The sequence below is a fragment of the Acinonyx jubatus genome, chromosome B3, assembly GCF_027475565.1.
Source record: "Acinonyx jubatus isolate Ajub_Pintada_27869175 chromosome B3, VMU_Ajub_asm_v1.0, whole genome shotgun sequence".
NCBI lineage: Eukaryota > Metazoa > Chordata > Mammalia > Carnivora > Felidae > Acinonyx > Acinonyx jubatus.
Genome location: NC_069386.1, coordinates 24290253 through 24307742, shown reverse-complemented (window position 1 = coordinate 24307742; position 17490 = coordinate 24290253). Strand labels below are relative to the sequence as shown.

At 39.1% G+C, this 17490-nt stretch overlaps 1 long non-coding RNA gene across 1 annotated transcript in view; it reads left to right on the top strand.

Moving 5' to 3' along the window:
* The window catches only part of LOC128315889 (uncharacterized), a 34504-nt gene that overhangs the window by 459 nt on the left and 16555 nt on the right, over nucleotides 1-17490 (top strand). The gene's annotated exons all lie outside the window — the stretch shown is intronic.

Genomic DNA, 17490 nt, shown 5'->3' with positions numbered 1-17490 from the left:
TCTCAACCCCCTACCATCCCAGCCATTAAGGGAGGCTGATGCCAACGTTCAGTGCTCAGCCTATGGTGGTGACTCTGCTGGGCTGGCACTGGTGCATAATAAATAGTGTTTTCCTGATTCCCCTGAGTGCGTGTGGCTTATCTCTTCCTGGGCGGCAAGTATTTGCTGTAACACAGTTGAGGTGGATTCTTCCCACTAGTTTTCCTAGCAAAGATGTACAGAAGGTAAATTGTTTAATTCTGCACATGCTTTTATTCTCACTGATAATTGATAGTTTGAACATGAAATTCAAGATTGGAAATATTTTCCCTTGAAATTTTGAAGGCACTGCCCCATTGGTTTCCAGCTTTTGATGTTGCTGTTCAGAAGTTTGAGGCTATCTTTGATAAGATTCTATTGATTCTTCTTTTATTGAAATTCTTCTCTTCCTTTTTCTCACTTCCTTTTAGGTATTTTACTTTGTGCATTTATACTCTGGCTTTCTTCTCTTTTCTCTCCTATTTTCATCTTTGTCTTTCTAAACCTATAAATAATTTTTAGGATTTTATTGACTTTACCTATCATACTTTTTATTTCTTTAAATTTTTTTTTTAATGTTTATTCATTTTTGAGAGACAGGAAGAGACAGATCATGAGCCGGGGAGGGGCAGAGACAGAGGGAGACATAGCATTGTTGGAGAAGTGGACAAAATATGCCAAAGATGGCTGGTGGGGCTAAAACAAACTCTGGTCTTTAGCTTAGAGACCCCTCCTCTGGGTTCTTCTTCCTTTGCTGTGCGTGCAAAACCCCCACAGATATGAAAGCTGATGACTATAAATTACCCTCCCCACTTGCATTCGGCGCTCATATCTTTGAAGAAACAGTCTCCTCTGAGCCCGCTGGTGTTAAATAAATCTCCGGTCCACCAAGATCTCTGAGTGCCGCTTGGTTTTTCCACCAGTGTTCCAGCCTGGTTCTGTAACAACATCTGAAGCAATCTCCAGGCTCTGAGCTGTCAGCACAGAGCCCAACGTGGGGCTCAAACTCACAAACCATGAGATCATGACCTGAGCCAAAGTCGGACACTTAATCAACTGAGCCACCCAGGCACCCCATTCTTTTTATTTCTAAAAGCGCTTTCTTTTTCCTCACTCTTACTTTTTGTGATAGCCTGTTATTTTTTTCTTAGATGGACAATGTCTTTGAGGATATTATGCTTTTCTCTCTTTGCTTTGAGCTCTAACTTCCATATGAGAGACTTTCTCAAGTGTTTGATGATTCTTTGTACTTATTTAAAAGTAAAGGACTGGACACATAACTGGAGGTAACAAGGTTCCTCTTAAGTTTGGGACTCAATTGTCTGGGGGGGGGGACCCCAAATTATAGAAGCTATAGGTGATTAGTTAGGGCTGTTAAGTTTATATAGAAATGAAGAGCCAGGCTATAGCTTGAGGTGGTGAATATGGATTGGAGCTCTGTGAGGTAACATCTGCCATGGGCTCTACCATCCATTTGTTCTATTTTTACACCATTTCATTGACCCCTCTCACTTTCCCGGAGTCCACAGATTCCTGGATCTATTATTGAGGGATGGAGGGGATGTGCCTTCTGTAGTCATTGCATGCCTCCCAGTCTTCTGAGGTCCCTGGCACCTCAGCCTCTCAATGCCTGCTGGAGACTTGGCTTGTTGCATTTCCCAGTGGCAACTTCCTCTCGCTTCTGGCTTCTGACTTCTCACTTTCCTCTGAACATTCATTAGCCACTCTGGTCAGCTACTAAATCAGTCCTTTCTCTCCTTGTCCTTATGGCTCTATACATTTTTTATTCCTTCACTATAATGTGACTGGGGTTCAGGAGGGAGCTGAGATGTGTTAACTGGTCATCTTTAACTAGAAGTGGATTTAGCCCTTACTTTTCCTGCTCTTTTTGTCTTCCATTATGTCCCTAATAAGTGTGTCCCTATTACTTTGCAACCAAAATATTTTTTTTTCCTGGATTCATGCCCCATCCTGTGTCTAGTACCTTAGTTTTTTCTTTTTATGTTAAATTTCTCTTTATTGACCTCTCTTCTGCCTGTAAATATGCTCTTCCCCTCCCTCCATTTACAAAAATGGTGAATGCCCCTCAACCACTTCTTGCCTCTTTCTCTCTTTTTTATGTGCAAAAAATATTACAGAAATTAATGTAAACAGACTTGCAACACAGGAGGTTTAATAAATTATTGTTTTGCTCAGTTAACTCTAAAAAGCAAGTAGGTGGATTAAAAGAGTTGGTACAGTTTTCCAATATGCCTAATACAATCTCTTAATTTATATATTTTAATGAATATTCATTCAAATACAAGAATTTAGAAGTCCATTACTCACGTAGTGTACTGAAAAAGTGTCTATGATCAATGTGATGATAGTGCACATTTTATGAGCATGTTATGACCCTAGTGGATTCCCTAAAAAACATTGCAGCAATGTCCAAAAAAGTAAATTTTATTTTTCGACAACTTACTCTCGAATTTTTAATTATTATACTTCTTTATAAATCATTCATTATATCATATTTTTATGAATTCTTCCTTAATGTGATTTTAAAAAAATAGATGAATGGCATGATTCTTTTGTAAGAGACTCTTAAAAACTGAGAATAAACTGAGGGTTTATGGGGGTGGGAGGGAGGGGAAAGTGGGTGATGGGCATTGAGGAGGGCACCTGTTGGGATGAATACTGGGTGTTGTATGGAAACCAATTTGACAATAAATTTCATATTAAAGAAATGAAATGGATCTGGTAACTACCATTACTAAAATGACTTAAAATTTTGTATTTCCAACATGATGTGTAGTAAAATCTTGTCATATAATGTTCAAGCATTTTTCAGATTATGAGACTGATGCACCAAGAGGGCTGCTTGGTATTTTTTTAAAGAAATAGGAAACAGGAGTGCTTGGGTGGCTCAGTTGGTTATGCATCCGATTCTTTATTTGGGCTCAGGTCATGATCTCAGGGTCATGAGACTGAGTCCTGCATCGGGCTTTGTTCTGAATGTGGAACCTGCTTAAGATTCTTTCTCCCTCTCTTTCTCTTTCTCTCTCTCTGCCCCTCCCCTGCTCATGTTTTCTCTCTCTCTCTTTCTAAAAAAGAATAGAAATAAGTAATAGGAAACAAATTGTGTTCTTGTGGTACAAAGCATAAGAAGCTAGATGGCAAGAGACAGAATATTAATATATCCAAGAAAATATGTATAGTTTGCAAAAAAAATTATCAAGTCATAATGCAAACTTCAAAAAATAAAGCTTGACAAGATACTAGTGTTTGTGGAGACTATGAGGAGTGAGTCAAATGCCATATAGGAATCAAGATTTTTTTTAAACAATGAGAAATGCTAATGTGAAGCTTGACTTTAAAATTTTCCCTAGGACAGATAGATGGTTAACCTAAGTCTAAGTTATATCCCTTTCCACTCCTTTACCATAATTCTGATATATGAGCTCCTCTGAATTACCTCTCTGGTCCTAATAAGGAGACTTCCTCCCCTCTGTTAGTATCATAAAGGTAGAACCTTGTAACCCTAAACGTGGTGTGTGAGCCAGCAGCACCTGGGAGCTTGATATAAATGCAGAATCATAGACCCTGCCTTAAGCTTACTGAATAACAATATGCATTTCCAAGTGCTCTGTATGCACTGTAAAGCAGTATCTCACAATCCAGGAACTTAAACCACGATACCAAATAAACTAAAACCAAAACAAAAAACTACCAACAGCAAAAACAAACAAACAAACAAACACCCAAAACCAAAACCAAAGCACAAGCAAACAAAAAAACAAACAAAAACAAAGAAAAAAACTAATGTTCAGGTCCCCCCAGAACAATTAATTAAACTACAATTTAATCAGTCTGGGGATGTGTTCCATCTATCTAGGTATTTTAAAGTTCTCCCAGGTAATTTTGATGGGCAAAGTGTTGTGAGTACCTGTTCATGATCTGCTAGGTACAAAACTCTACACTTCCCTTTTAGAGAATGAATTCCTGCTCCTGAATCACAGTCCAAGAGTTAGAATCCCCTTACTATACAGATATCTTAGACACTAACTACCTGCTTGAACTTCAAATACTAACTTTCCTAAGGGCTTTCCTTTGCCCTATTTTCTTGTCTTTCAGGACCTAAGTTATTTTGTATCCCTGAAATTAACCGCTGTCCGGAAATATCATCATATATTTCTGGACACTGCGTCTGCCATATATTTTCTCCCACAATCTGTAAACAATTTAAAGGAAGAACTCCAGGCTCTGGCCTTTCCCAGACCCTTCTCATGCCTTTCAGTAACTAGCTCAGACATTTATTCCATGGGCTGGATGATGACCATGTACTTTGTACTTCTCCTCCTCTGTGTTTTTGGTCTTTTATACTGTTATGTTAAATTGCTGCATATTTTTTATTTATGAATTGCATCACTGTCATTTACTTTACATGTCTTAATCAGTTTATTAATCTGTACAACAAAGGCCTATTCATTACTGGTACTGGTTTGGAATATAAGGCCTAATCATGAAAATTGATAATCCTTCATTGATCATCAAGAATTAACTATTTTATACTAATTTTTTTCATCATGGTAAGTGTACTCTTTAATCTCCACCACCTATTTTAACCATCCTTCCACCCACCTCCCCTCTGGTAACACTTTCTTTCACCATACACAAAAATAAACTTAAAATGGATTAAAGACTTAAATGTGAAACCAGAAACCATAAAAATCCTTGATGAAAAAACAAGCAGTAATTTTTCTGACATCAGCTGTAGCACCATTTCTCTAGTTATGTCTCCTGAGGCAAGGCAAATAAAAGAAAAAACAAACTATTGGGACTATATTAAAATAAAAGGCTTCTGAACAACAAAGGAAACAATTGACAGACTAAAAGTCAACCTATGGAATGGGAGAAGATATTTGCAAATGACATATCCAATAAAGGGTTAGTCTTCAAAATAGATAAAGAACTGATACAACTCAATACCCCAGAACCAAATAATCCAATTAAAAATGGGCAGAAGACATGAATACATTTCTTCAAAGAAGACATTTCTCAAAAGAAGACATCCAGGTGGCCAACACATACCTTAAAACATGCTTAACATCACTGATCATCAAGGAAATGCAAATCAAAACTAAAATGAGATATCACCTCACACTTGTCAGAAATGGCTAAAATAAAAAAATACAAGAAACAACAAATGTTGGCAGTGATATGGAGAAAAAAAACACTACTGCACTGTTTTTAGGCTGCAAACTGGTGCATCTTCTGTGGGAAACAGTATGGAGATTCCTCAAAAAATTAAAAATAGAACTACCCTACAATTCAGTAATCACACTTTTGGGTATTTGCCAAATATGAAAACACTAATTCAAAGGGATACATGCACACCCTATGTTAATTACAGCATTATTTACAAATTTTATATATGTGTGTGTGTGTGTGTGTGTGTGTGTGTGTGTATGTGTGTGTGTATACATATATATGTGTGTGTATATATACATATGTGTGTATATATATATATGTATATACATATATATAATGGAATAATATTCAGCCATGAAAAAGAATTAAGTCCTACCATTTGCAACATGGATAGAGCTAGAGAGTATAATGATAAGTGAAATAAGTCAGTCAGAGAAAGACAAATACCATATTATCTCTTTGTATGTGGATTTTAAGAAATAAATGAGCAAAGGAAAAAAGAGAGAGAGAGAGGGAAACAAACCAAGGAACAAACTCCTAACTATAGAGAACAAAGTGATGCTTACCTCTTTCTCTTCATTACATTAAATTGCTAAAATTTAATTTCTAAAATTTTCCTATGAGATACTAAGTTTGCAAAGACGAATACAACACGTCCCCTATTCATGGCCCAGCACAGGAACCAGACATAAAGAAATAGTTCCAGAGCAGTGTAAAAGTGCCTGGTGCAGATGATGTTTGCAAGTCCCCAGAAGAAACTAGCTGAGGGAAAGGGGATGGTGGGAGTGTCCTGGAGAGAAGAACATTGAAGAAAATTTTAGAGAGAGTTTATCCCTGAGCTGATTTTGAAGAATAAGGAAACAAGGGAATTTCTGAGGAGAGAAAAGTACAAAGTTCTTTGAGGAATCTTCAAACTTTGGCAATGTCTTACCCCATCTCCAGACTGAAATTGCTCTCATAAGTACACTAAATAATCCCTAACTGTCCAAATGGACGTCTCCGTTTCAGGTTCATCTTACCTGCCTCCTCAGAATTTGCCAGGGTTGACTGAACCCTATTTCTTAGAAGCCTTGTTCCGCTCAGCATCCTGTCAAGTCCCTGCCCCTGATCTTCCACTGTGTCTCCCCCTCTCTTCCATCTTCCTTCCTGAGTTTTCTCTCATTCTGTACCCTCTTGCTGGGGCTTCTCATTTACTGACAACACTTTGGCATCCTTCTAAAGTAGGTAACTCTCATTCTGTTGCTTGATCTGGACATGATGTCAGAAGAGGCATGATATCCCTGATGGTGCCAGACATTTTAAACCCAAAATGTACCAGATTGTGCTAATCTCCTCCAAAACCTACTCATCTCTGCTCTACTGTTGATCTAAGTCATGAAATCAACCACTTCAATTCCCACCTTAAACTCCACACTATCCTGGAGTCCTCTCTCTCTCAACTCACAGGCAAGTCTTTCACCAAATTCCATGACTTTTACCTTAGAGATATTTCTCAAATTCATATTACTTCTCCACTTCTGCTTAGCCCCACAATTAATAAAGTAGCTTCTTACTCTGTCTGCTGTCACCAAGACCTTCTCCACATCACCACCAGAATTATCTTTCTGAAACCCAAAATGCCTCATGTCTTTTTTCTACTCAAAAGAAGCATTCTGTAGCTCAGAGTCCAAACTTTTTATTGTGGCCAACAAGGCTCTTCATAATTTCACCTTCATCAGTTTTGAGTCCTCCTTGCTACATAAAACATATATAAAGTGTCAGTAAACTTCAGGGTTTCTCCTCCTGACTATATGGTGGCACTGCATAACCCCACTCCTTTGAAGATAGGTATGACTATGTAATTGCTTTGGACAATGAAATGTGGGTGAAAGGGACATGAGTTACTCATGCAAAGAAGCCCTTTAAGAGCAGTATGTGAGGCATCATGTTCTTCTCCTTAAGGATGGTGACCACAATGCTAGAGACTGAGGTGTCATCCTGAGACCATGAGGGACAAATCATGCAGCAGAACCTTCTGTCAGTAAAAATGAACATTAACATGAGTGATAATAAACTTTGTTTTTAGCCCTTGAAATCTTAGCATTGTTTGTTACTTGGCATAGCCTAACCTGTCTGACAGACAATGTCAAAGACACACTGGAGCTGAAAAGAAATTAAAGGGGTAAAAACAGATTTTACTCAGGAATTATTGCAATAGGGGAAATGAGACCTCAGTATAGAACCATACTCACTTCGGAATACAGCATGGGCAAGTGGGCATCTATAGCCAAGCATCCTGGTGGAGGTCATTATGTATAAGTTTCTAAGAGGAAATAACAGCAGGGGTAAAAAGAGACTCTTGCCAAACTGACCTCACAGGATCCTTGTTGAAGGCCAGCCAGAGTGATCAGACATCACCTGGGGGATGGCAAGGTTGAGGAATTTGGTCACATATTGAGGATGATCAGATATCAGAAGTTGTTGGCAGAAGATTCCAGCTAAACTAACTTAGCTCAGTTCATACTAAAATTGGGCTCTTACGGACATGCCCAAGGATGGAAACTTGTTGAAAAAGAGCTCAGAGTTTCCTAACTAGGGTTTGGTTCAGGAAAGTATCTTTGTCAATGAATCATTCATGTCTCTCAGTCTCGGTTCCATGTGTCTGGAAAGCATGTTAGTCTCATCCTCTTCCCCTTTTTCAAAGTGCCTCTCATTCTTTACATGTCGTCTCCCTTTGAGGTTCCACAACTCCCTTTGAGGGACAGTTGTGCCCTTCCTCATGCTCCCATAATTCCTTGTGCACACCTAATATGGTACTTTTCACTTTGTATTGTATCATATTCAATTGTATGAAATATTTCCTGAGTGTGACCTCTTCTCAGATGTAACTTCCCCAAGATCAGTGTCTTTAGACCATCAGCACACAAAGAACTTGCCAAGTGCAAAAGGATTCCCTCGTAAGCACCATCTTGAATCATCTTCTCAAAGTTTTTTATTCCATCCAATTCTGCTGACCGACTTCTGAAGCCTTCCTAAATTACTTCCAGAAATCAGCAATCTAAGACTCCACTAAATGGATTGTTTCTACTTTTAAACAAATTCAACATATAAAGATCTGGATTTATATAATGGATCTATTGGGAGGAGAAAACATGATGAACATACAATTATTTTCTTCACCATAAGCTCATTCTAAAAACTTTCAAGGCTATTGTGACATACCAACCTGACAGCTCTAAGAGGTAATGAAATATATTTTATTCCTTTTTGTTTCCCGGAAGCTAGAACGGTGCCCAAGATAGAGTAGTTGACATTCATGGGCCATACACCAGCCCTTGAAGGTGAGGGCTCCCCCTCCACAGTGTAGTGAAGAAGGGGATAGGAGGCAGTATCTAGTCAGCTGAGGCTCAAAGTGGGAGCAAGGGTAGCCTGGCTTTAGAGCTTGCACTCCATCCGCTCTAATACTTCCTCTGCTTCTGGCAGCTGAGTTGTAATTCCTGGGTTCTGGCTTCTAACTGGAAGTCTAGTTCTCAGTTGGAGAAGTCACTAGGAAGTTTCACCTAGAGTGAAAACTAGCTCACCCCCCTGGCTTGGTTCTGACAACAGAACAAGAGGTTAGTGGAATGCCTTTTTTTTATTATTTTTTAACATTTTATTTATTTGTGTGTGTGTGTGTGTGTGTGAGAGAGAGAGAGAGAGAGACAGACAGACAGAATATGAGTGGGGAGGGGCAGAGAGAGAGGGAGACAGAATCCATGAAGCAGGCTCCAGGCTCTGAGCTGTCAGCATGGAGCCTGACGCAAGACTCAAACCCATGAAGCATGAGATCATGACTTGAGCCTAAGTCAGACGCTTAACCAACTGAGCCACCAAGGTGCCCCAGTGGAATGCTCTTTTTAAACTTCCTTGGCCGTGGCTGCCCTTCCTAGCCAAATTGCTGAGGGTCTTGCCCCCTTGTCTCCCTGCTGGTCCTGGAGCAGAGATGCAAGTCCTGTTGCTGTCCATGGAATCAGGGAGGAGCTAAATTGTCACCCCCAACTTTTATTTTACTAAGATATAATTTTCATACAATGAAATACACAGATTTTAAATGCTTCATTCATTTTTTAAATATATATCATTTATATATTTATATATTATGTATATTTTTTAAAACCATGTAACCAGTCTAATCAAGACAGAGAACATATCCAGCAACACAAAAGGTCCTGGCTTGTCCATTTCAATTCCACTCTCCACCCCTATTTACTGATCTGATTTCTGCCCTGTAGATTAGTATCATCTGTTCTTGAACTCTGGAATTATATCATATTTACTATTTGATGTCTGGCTTCTTCTCATCCTTGTTAATGTGTATCAGTAATTCTTTTTTTAATGTTTATTTATTTTCTTGAGAGAGAGAAAGAGAGATAGAGAGAGCGCAAGTGATCAGGGGAGAGTCAGGGAGAGAATCCCAAACAGGCTCTGCACTGTCAGCACCAAATCTGACATGGAGCTTGAACTTACGAACCATGAGATCATGACTTGAGTGGAAATCAAGAGTCAGGAGCTCAACCAACTGAGCCACACATGCTCCCCTGTATCAGTAATTCTATTTTTATTGCTGATTTGTATTCCATTACATGACTGTGTCACAATGTGTTTACTGATTTTCTCCCACTGATGAATATTTAAGATTTTTCCAGTTTGTGGCCATTACAGAATAACATTCCTGTAAATATTTATTTACAACTGTAACTGCGAATGTATATTTTTTACTTCTTTTGAATCAATACCTGGAAGTGAAACTGCTGAGTCATAGGTAGGTGTATATTTAACTTTTTAATAAAGCGTGGAACTGTTTTTCAAAGTAGTTGCACCATTTCACACACCTACCAGAAGAATCTGTTTTCAGGATGCTCCAAATCCTTGTTAACTTTGAAAGATGTCAGTCTTTTTAATTTTAGCTATTCTAGTGAGTGTGAAGTAATACTTCATTGAGGTATTCATTGTAGTAGTTATATATTCTGGATATAAGTGCTTTGTCAAATATGTGTATTTTAAATATTTTATCTCAGTTTGTGTCTTTCCATTTTTTTTTACCTTTTGTGTAAGGTGTAAGGTAGAGATACTACCCCAGGGAATGGAGTGGGCATGGGTGAAATTATCAATGCCTCAGCACAGTTACATTCCTGGAAATGCTCATGTTAGAATTAAGTGCCATTTAACTCATTTTTCCTGGTTTACTAAATTCAGTTGGCACTTGTTGTCTCTCAGAATCTTAGATAATGTTTGTATTCATGACATACTGGTATTCCAGAAAGACAGAAATCATTTGGCACCCACATTTCCCACACAGTCATTGACTTAACACAAAGAGTATTAGAATTGTATACATCAGTGCTTTGATTTTACAGAGGAAAGACTGAAGTTCAAAGAGATTAAGTGTCTTGCCTGTAGTCACAAGACGTTGCAAATAGCAGAATCAGGTCTAGAAACAAAAATTTAGACTCCTAGTATACCTTTTCTTTTCTTTTTTTTTTTTTATTTACTTTGAACGAGAGACAGAGAACACAGGAGATGCATAGAGGAAGAGAGAGAATCCCAAGCAGGCTCCACACTGTCAGTGCAAAGCCTGACTTGGGGCTCAATCTTACAAACCATGATATCGTGACCTGAACCAAAATCAAGAGTTGGATGCTTAACTGACTGAGCCACCTAGGTGCCCCACTTTTTTTTAAAGAGGGGTGGAAAAACATGAAAACAGAGAGAGACAGACAAAAAATATCTCATAAAGCAATCCCTATCAAAGTAACACAAGGAGTGCTGTTTCGAAGGAACACATGCACCCCAATAGCAGCACTATTGACAACAGCCAAAGTATGGAAAAAGCCCAAATGTCCATCGTCAGATGAATGGATAAAGAAGATGTGTTATATATATATATACAATGGAGTATTACTCGGCAATCAAAAAGAATGAAATCTTGCCATTTGCAACAAGGTGGATGGAACTAGAGTGTATTATGCTAAGCAAAATAAGTCAGTCAGAGAAAGACAGGTATCATATGACTTCACTCATATGTGGAATTTAAGATACAAGACATATGAACATAAGGGAAAGGAAGCAAAAAAATAAAAATAAAAACAGGGAGAGGGACAAAAAATAAGAGACTCTTAAATACAGAGAACAAACTGAGAGTTGCTGGAGGGGCTGTGGGTGGGAGGATGGGCTAAATGTGTAAGGGGAATTAAGGAAGACTTTTTTTTTTTTTGAATGAGCACTGGCTGTTATACATAGGGGATGAATCACTGGAATCTGTTCCTAAAATCATTATTGCACTATATGCTAACTAACTTGGATGTAAATTAAAGACAGATGATAGATAGATGATAGATAGATAGATATATAGATAGATTAGATAGATAGATAAATTAAATTAAATTAAAGATAGATATATAGATAGATAATAAATAAATATTTAAGGAAAATAAATCAATTCAATAACCCCCCCCCAAAAAAATAACACCATCATTCTTCACAGAGCTAAAACACACAATCCTAAAATATTTATGGAACTAGTTAAGACCCCAAATAACTAAAGTAATCCTGAAAAAGAAAACCAAAGCTGGATGCAACACAATTCCAGACTTAAAGTCATATTACAAACTGTAATCATCAAGACAGTATGGTACTGGCACAAGAATGGACACATAGATCAATGAAACAGAATAAAGAACCCAGAAATGGACCCACAAATGTATAGCCAACCAATCTTTGACAAAGCAGGAAAGACTATCCAATGGAAAAAAGACAGTCTGTTCAGCAAATGGTGCTGGGAAAGCTGGACAGCAATATGCATAAGAATGATTCTGAACCACTTTCTTACACCATACACAAAAATAAACTCAAAATGTACAAAAGACCTAAATGTGTGACAGGAAACCATCAAAATCCTAGAGAAGAAAACAGGCAACAATCTCTTTGACCTCTACCACAGCAACTTCTTACTTGATATGTCTCCAGAGGTAAGGGAAACAAAAGCAAAAATGAACTACTGGGACTTCATCAAGATAAAAATCTTCTGCACAGTGAAGGAAACAATCAGAAAAACTAAAAGGCAACCAACAGAATGAGAGAAGATATTTGCAAATGACATCAGATAAAGAGTTCATGTCCAAAATCTATAAAGAACTTATCAAACTCAACACCCAAAAAAACAAATAATCCATTTAAGAAATGGGCAAAAGACATGAATAGACACTTTTACAAAGATGACATCCAGATGGCTAACAAACAAATGAAAAAAATTCTCAACATCATTCATCATCAGGGAAATACAGACCAAAACCACAATGAGATACCACCTCACACCTGCCAGAATGGCTAAAATTAACAACCTAGGCAACGACAGATGTTGGCAAGGATGTGAAGAAAGAGGAACTCTTTTACATTGCTGGTGGGAATGCAAACTGGTGCAGCCACTCCAGAAAACAGTATGGATGTTTCTCAAAAAGATAAAAATAGAACTACTATATGACCCAGCAATTGCATTACTAGGTATTTATCCAAAGGATACAAAAATGCTGATTCAAAGGTGCACATGCACCCCGATATTTATAACAACACTATCAACAATAGCTAAAGTATGGAAAGAGCCCAAATGTCCATCGACTTATGAATGGGTAAAGAAGATGGGACATATATACACAATGGGATATTACTCAGCGATCAAAAAGAATTAAATCTTGCTATTTGCAACAAGGTGGATGGAACTAGAGGGTATTATGCTAAGTGAAATAAGTCAGTCAGAGAAAGACAAGTATCATATGATTTCACTCACATGTGGAATTTAAGATAAAAAACTGATGAGCATAAGGGAAGGGAAGCAAAAATAATATAAAAACAGAGAGGGAGACAAACCAGAAGATACTTTTCTTTAGTGTTTATTTATTTTTGAGAGAGAGAGAGAGAGAGAGACAGACAGAGGATGTGCAGTGGAGGGACAGAGAGAGAGGGAGACACAGAGTCCAAAGCAGACTCCAGGCTCTGAGCTGTCAGCACAGAGCCCAATGCAGGGCTTGAACTCACAAACTGTGAGATCATGACCTAAGCTGAAGTCAGACACTTAACTGACTGAGCTACTCAGGTTCCCCTGAAGACTCTTAAATACAGAGAACAAACAGGGCTGCTGGAGGGGTATTGTTTGCAGGGAGGTGGAGGTGGGAAGGGCTAAAGGGGGACACTTGTTGGGATGAGCACTGGATATTGTATGTAAGTGATGAGTCACTAAATTCTATTCCTGAAATCATTATTACACTATATGTTAACCAACTTGGATTTAAATGTGAAGGAAGGAAGGAAGGAAGGAAGGAAGGAAGGAAGGAAGGAAGGAAGGGGAAAAGAAAGAAAGAAAGAGAAAAAAGAAAGAAAGAAAAATCCCATAAACCTACACCATATATGGTAAATGGCTGGAACACTGGTGGGTCAAAAAAATCTAGAAAAGTATATGCAAAATGAAGTTACCTGAAATTCTCCCTCAGGACACTGACCCCATATGACTGCAGAAATCCACTGGGAAAGTCTGAGCAGTCTTATTTCTTAGCCTCTGAAACAAATTTATATTTATATACTGAGGGCTTGCAACATTTGTCACCTGTAATACTTCTTTAAACTGTACATACCATAACCTTGTATTGCCAATGACTCCACAGAGCCCTACTCAAGAGCAATCTTGGACATTTCAGAGGCATATTATGAGGGACTCTACCCTCTGAAAGTTTGGATAGTGTCAATGAGGAGCTGTTCTTTAAGAGCTGGCTTTATTTTGGAGTCCACCTGTGGCCAGATATACTTCCTGAGAATGCTAGGCATGAATTAGAAAAGCATGCATTGATGCCAGGTGCATTGCCACTGACATGGACAACAATGACCTCGAGCCTGGGTATATAGCCTTTGGGTATATAGACATGCTGAATGTTGACACTTCAGTCCTTATAAAAATCACACGGGAAGACTTGGTGGCAGAGCACAGAATGCAGGTCTTAAGTGATCTCCTCTCAAAGTTTTGAATCCTTGAGCTCATTCATCACTACCCCCTGGTATACCAACATGCCAAGCTAAAGCTTGGCAACTTCTTAGGCAGTTTTCAGACTGCTTCAGCAGGCCTAGGGCTCCTTCTCACCTGGGGATCAGCAACAACATGCACAGTGTTAGGTGTGCCTGCAGGCAGGAGCCTTCTTCACACCTTGCATGCTGAGTCTGGGCGGTGGGACCAAAGCAGCTCTTATGAGTGACTTCTTTTAGGGGATATGGTACCCCCTGGCTCCTTAGGACATCACCCAGGTCAAAGGCCAGGGTGTGTGAGCTGAGGTACCCTCGCTGCTGCTGCTGCTACTGGCAGCTGAGCAGAAATAAATGCTCACCTTCAAGGTAAGTGGCACCCTAAGTAATTTGACTTACACATACAAAAGTGTGTTATGGCACATATATGATATCTATGGTATCTATGAGATATATATTATACACATGATATAGTTTGAAATGTTGAAATCCCAACCTCCTCTGTGATATTGGGAGGTAGGGCCTTTGGAAAATGATTAGATCACAAGGGTGGAGTCCTCATGAATAGAGTTAGTGTTCTTATAAAAGAGACTTCACAGAGCTCCCTAGCCTCTTCTACCATGTGAGGAACGCAGTAAAAAGTTGGTAGTCTGCAGCTGAAAGAGTGTTTTCTCCAGAACCCGAGCACGCTGGCATCCTGATCTTGGACTTCAAGCTTCCAGAACTATGAGAAGTAAATTTCTGTTGTTTACATACCACCTAGTCTGTGGTATTTTGTTATAAAATCTCAGATGGACTAAGATAATACATATATCATCATATATACAGTTTTTAAAAAATAATGATGAAATAAATGGCTGTGTCACCAAACCTCATGCTTATGACAGAAAACATCACTGGTACTATTGACCCCTGCACCAAGTGTCCTCCTTTGACTACCTCCTTCCCCTTCCCCCACAACAAGCACTCTGAAATTTGCTGCTTATTCCCTTGGCTTTCTTGGTAGGCATGCCTGACATGTGCATATTCCCAGATAATGTAATGTTCAGTTTTGTCCATTTTTGAACTCTTTATAAACCAGATCTCATTGTGCATCCTCTGCAGCCAGTTCTTTCCACCTGATCTTGTTGGTCAGATTCATCTGGGCTAATGCCTTAAGACATGGTTTGTTAATTTTCTCTGATATACAGTGTCCCTTATGTGAATGCATCTCATTGCATCTACCCATTCTACTGTTGTTGGATTTTTGGGTCTTGGCAGTTGGGGATTGTGGGTAGCAGTGCTGCTGTGAGAATTCTAGTACCTATCCTGGGTCATATGCACAGGCATTTCTCAAAGGCATATATAGGGTTAGCATTTGCAAGGTAGCAGTGTATATGTGTTTTTAACTTTTCTAGTTGTTATGGACTGAATTGTGCCTCCCAATCCATATTTTGAAGCCCTAATCCCCAGTGGAATGGTATTTGGAGGGGGGGCTTTGGAAATCATTAGGTAGAGCCCTCATGAGTGGGATTAGGACCCTCAAAGGGTGAGACACCAAAGAGCTTGCTCTTTGTCTTCTCCACCACCCCATTGTCATGTGAGGACAGAGCAAGAAGACAGCCCTCTGCAATTTAGGAAGAGAGTCCTCACCAGGAACCTACCATACTGGCACCCTGATGTTGGACTTGCAGTCCCCAAAGCTGCAAGAAAATAAATATTTATCATTTAAACTACCCAAGGTATGCTATTTTGTTATGATAGCCAGAGCAGATTAAGACACTGGGTCATACCATGTTGTCTTACAACTTACATTAGAAGAATACTTAATGTTAAAAAAAAGTTTTTTTAAATAGCTATTTTAGTAGAGTCCCCATATCTCATCTTGATTGGCAATTGCTCTGGTCTGGGGGTGTCTTTCCTCTCTTATTTGATTTTCTCTGTTGCTGCCCCTCTCAACAGTCAGGCCTCTTTTTTTTTTGTTTTCATTTCATAGTCTCCCCATGATGAGGCTTGGAGGATATAACACCTAGCTCACTTTCAGCACAGCCTCCAGGAAAGTGCAACAAAGCCCTGCTTACTTATGGCTAACATCTATTGTATTCACCTCAGGGGCTTTAGCACAGATACATTTATGATTCCAATAAAAGCAATAATCCCTATCCCTAGGAAAATATACATATACACACAACTTTCATGTCATTTCAGAAGGTTCATAACCTCCCAACCCCATCCCAAGTGAATAAGATGAATTAAGTCCAGAGAAGAACCCTGTGTCAGCATTTGGCTCTGACTAAAATAGAGGCTACATTTCAAGGCAAATGATGAATGCATACATGTTTATGCACTTTTTAAACGTCGTGTTTTTAACAGAGAAGAAATGATGGCAAGAGAAGATGCAGGGTAGCGGTAGATTTTAATAGCTGAGCAATCTTTGAGGTACATTAACTTATCCATAGTGAACCAGGCACTATCCCTGGATATAGAGATGGCTGTGACTGATACTTTAATAGAAGCATGTGTGTATTTAAGTTAGGAGTTCCAGAAAGCAGCTCCTGGAGGTTCTATGGTATTGTCTGGCAGTAGGAAATCTCCCTCAGCCAGAGGAAAGGTGTTAAGGATGGTGAAGTGTCTGAGAATTTACCCTTTTTGTAAGCTAACTAGTTAGCCTGCCACTGTTCGTGGAAACTGGAAGACACACGACTTCTAGGTCCGAGACAAAAGACTTCATTGCCCTTGCCCGCAAAGTTCCATGGGAGTGATAACAGAGAAGGGCCCAGAAGGATGCTGCACACACACTTTGGGTCTGTGTCATAGATAAGGAGCTCTGAGCTTAGGAACCCCCCCCCCCCTTCCAGTCCTACCAGGGGTTTGCTAACAAACTTGTTCAAATTACAACAGTACCCTTATTATCTTGTTCAGGAAGCAAACCTGTCCTCTGCCACAGAGGGAGACACTATTTCTATATCTCAAAGCCATTTTGAATACAAACATCTTTGGAGAGAGTATAGAACAAAAGATGATATAATATGTGCATAAATATATGAAAAATTGTTACCCATGCAAAGAGGATGGCATTATGATTTCCATGTGATGAGGGAACTAGGGTGCAGAGAGGTAGGTTCTTACACAGGAACACACATTGATGGGACCTGGACTTGAAACCACTTCATGAGCCTCCAAAATCCAGAGTCTGCCCAGTGTACCTGGTAATCTGGGGCAGTTTAGAATTGGGTGAGAAGAATTTCCCTAGGAGGAGAAAGGGTGGTGGGTAGAGAA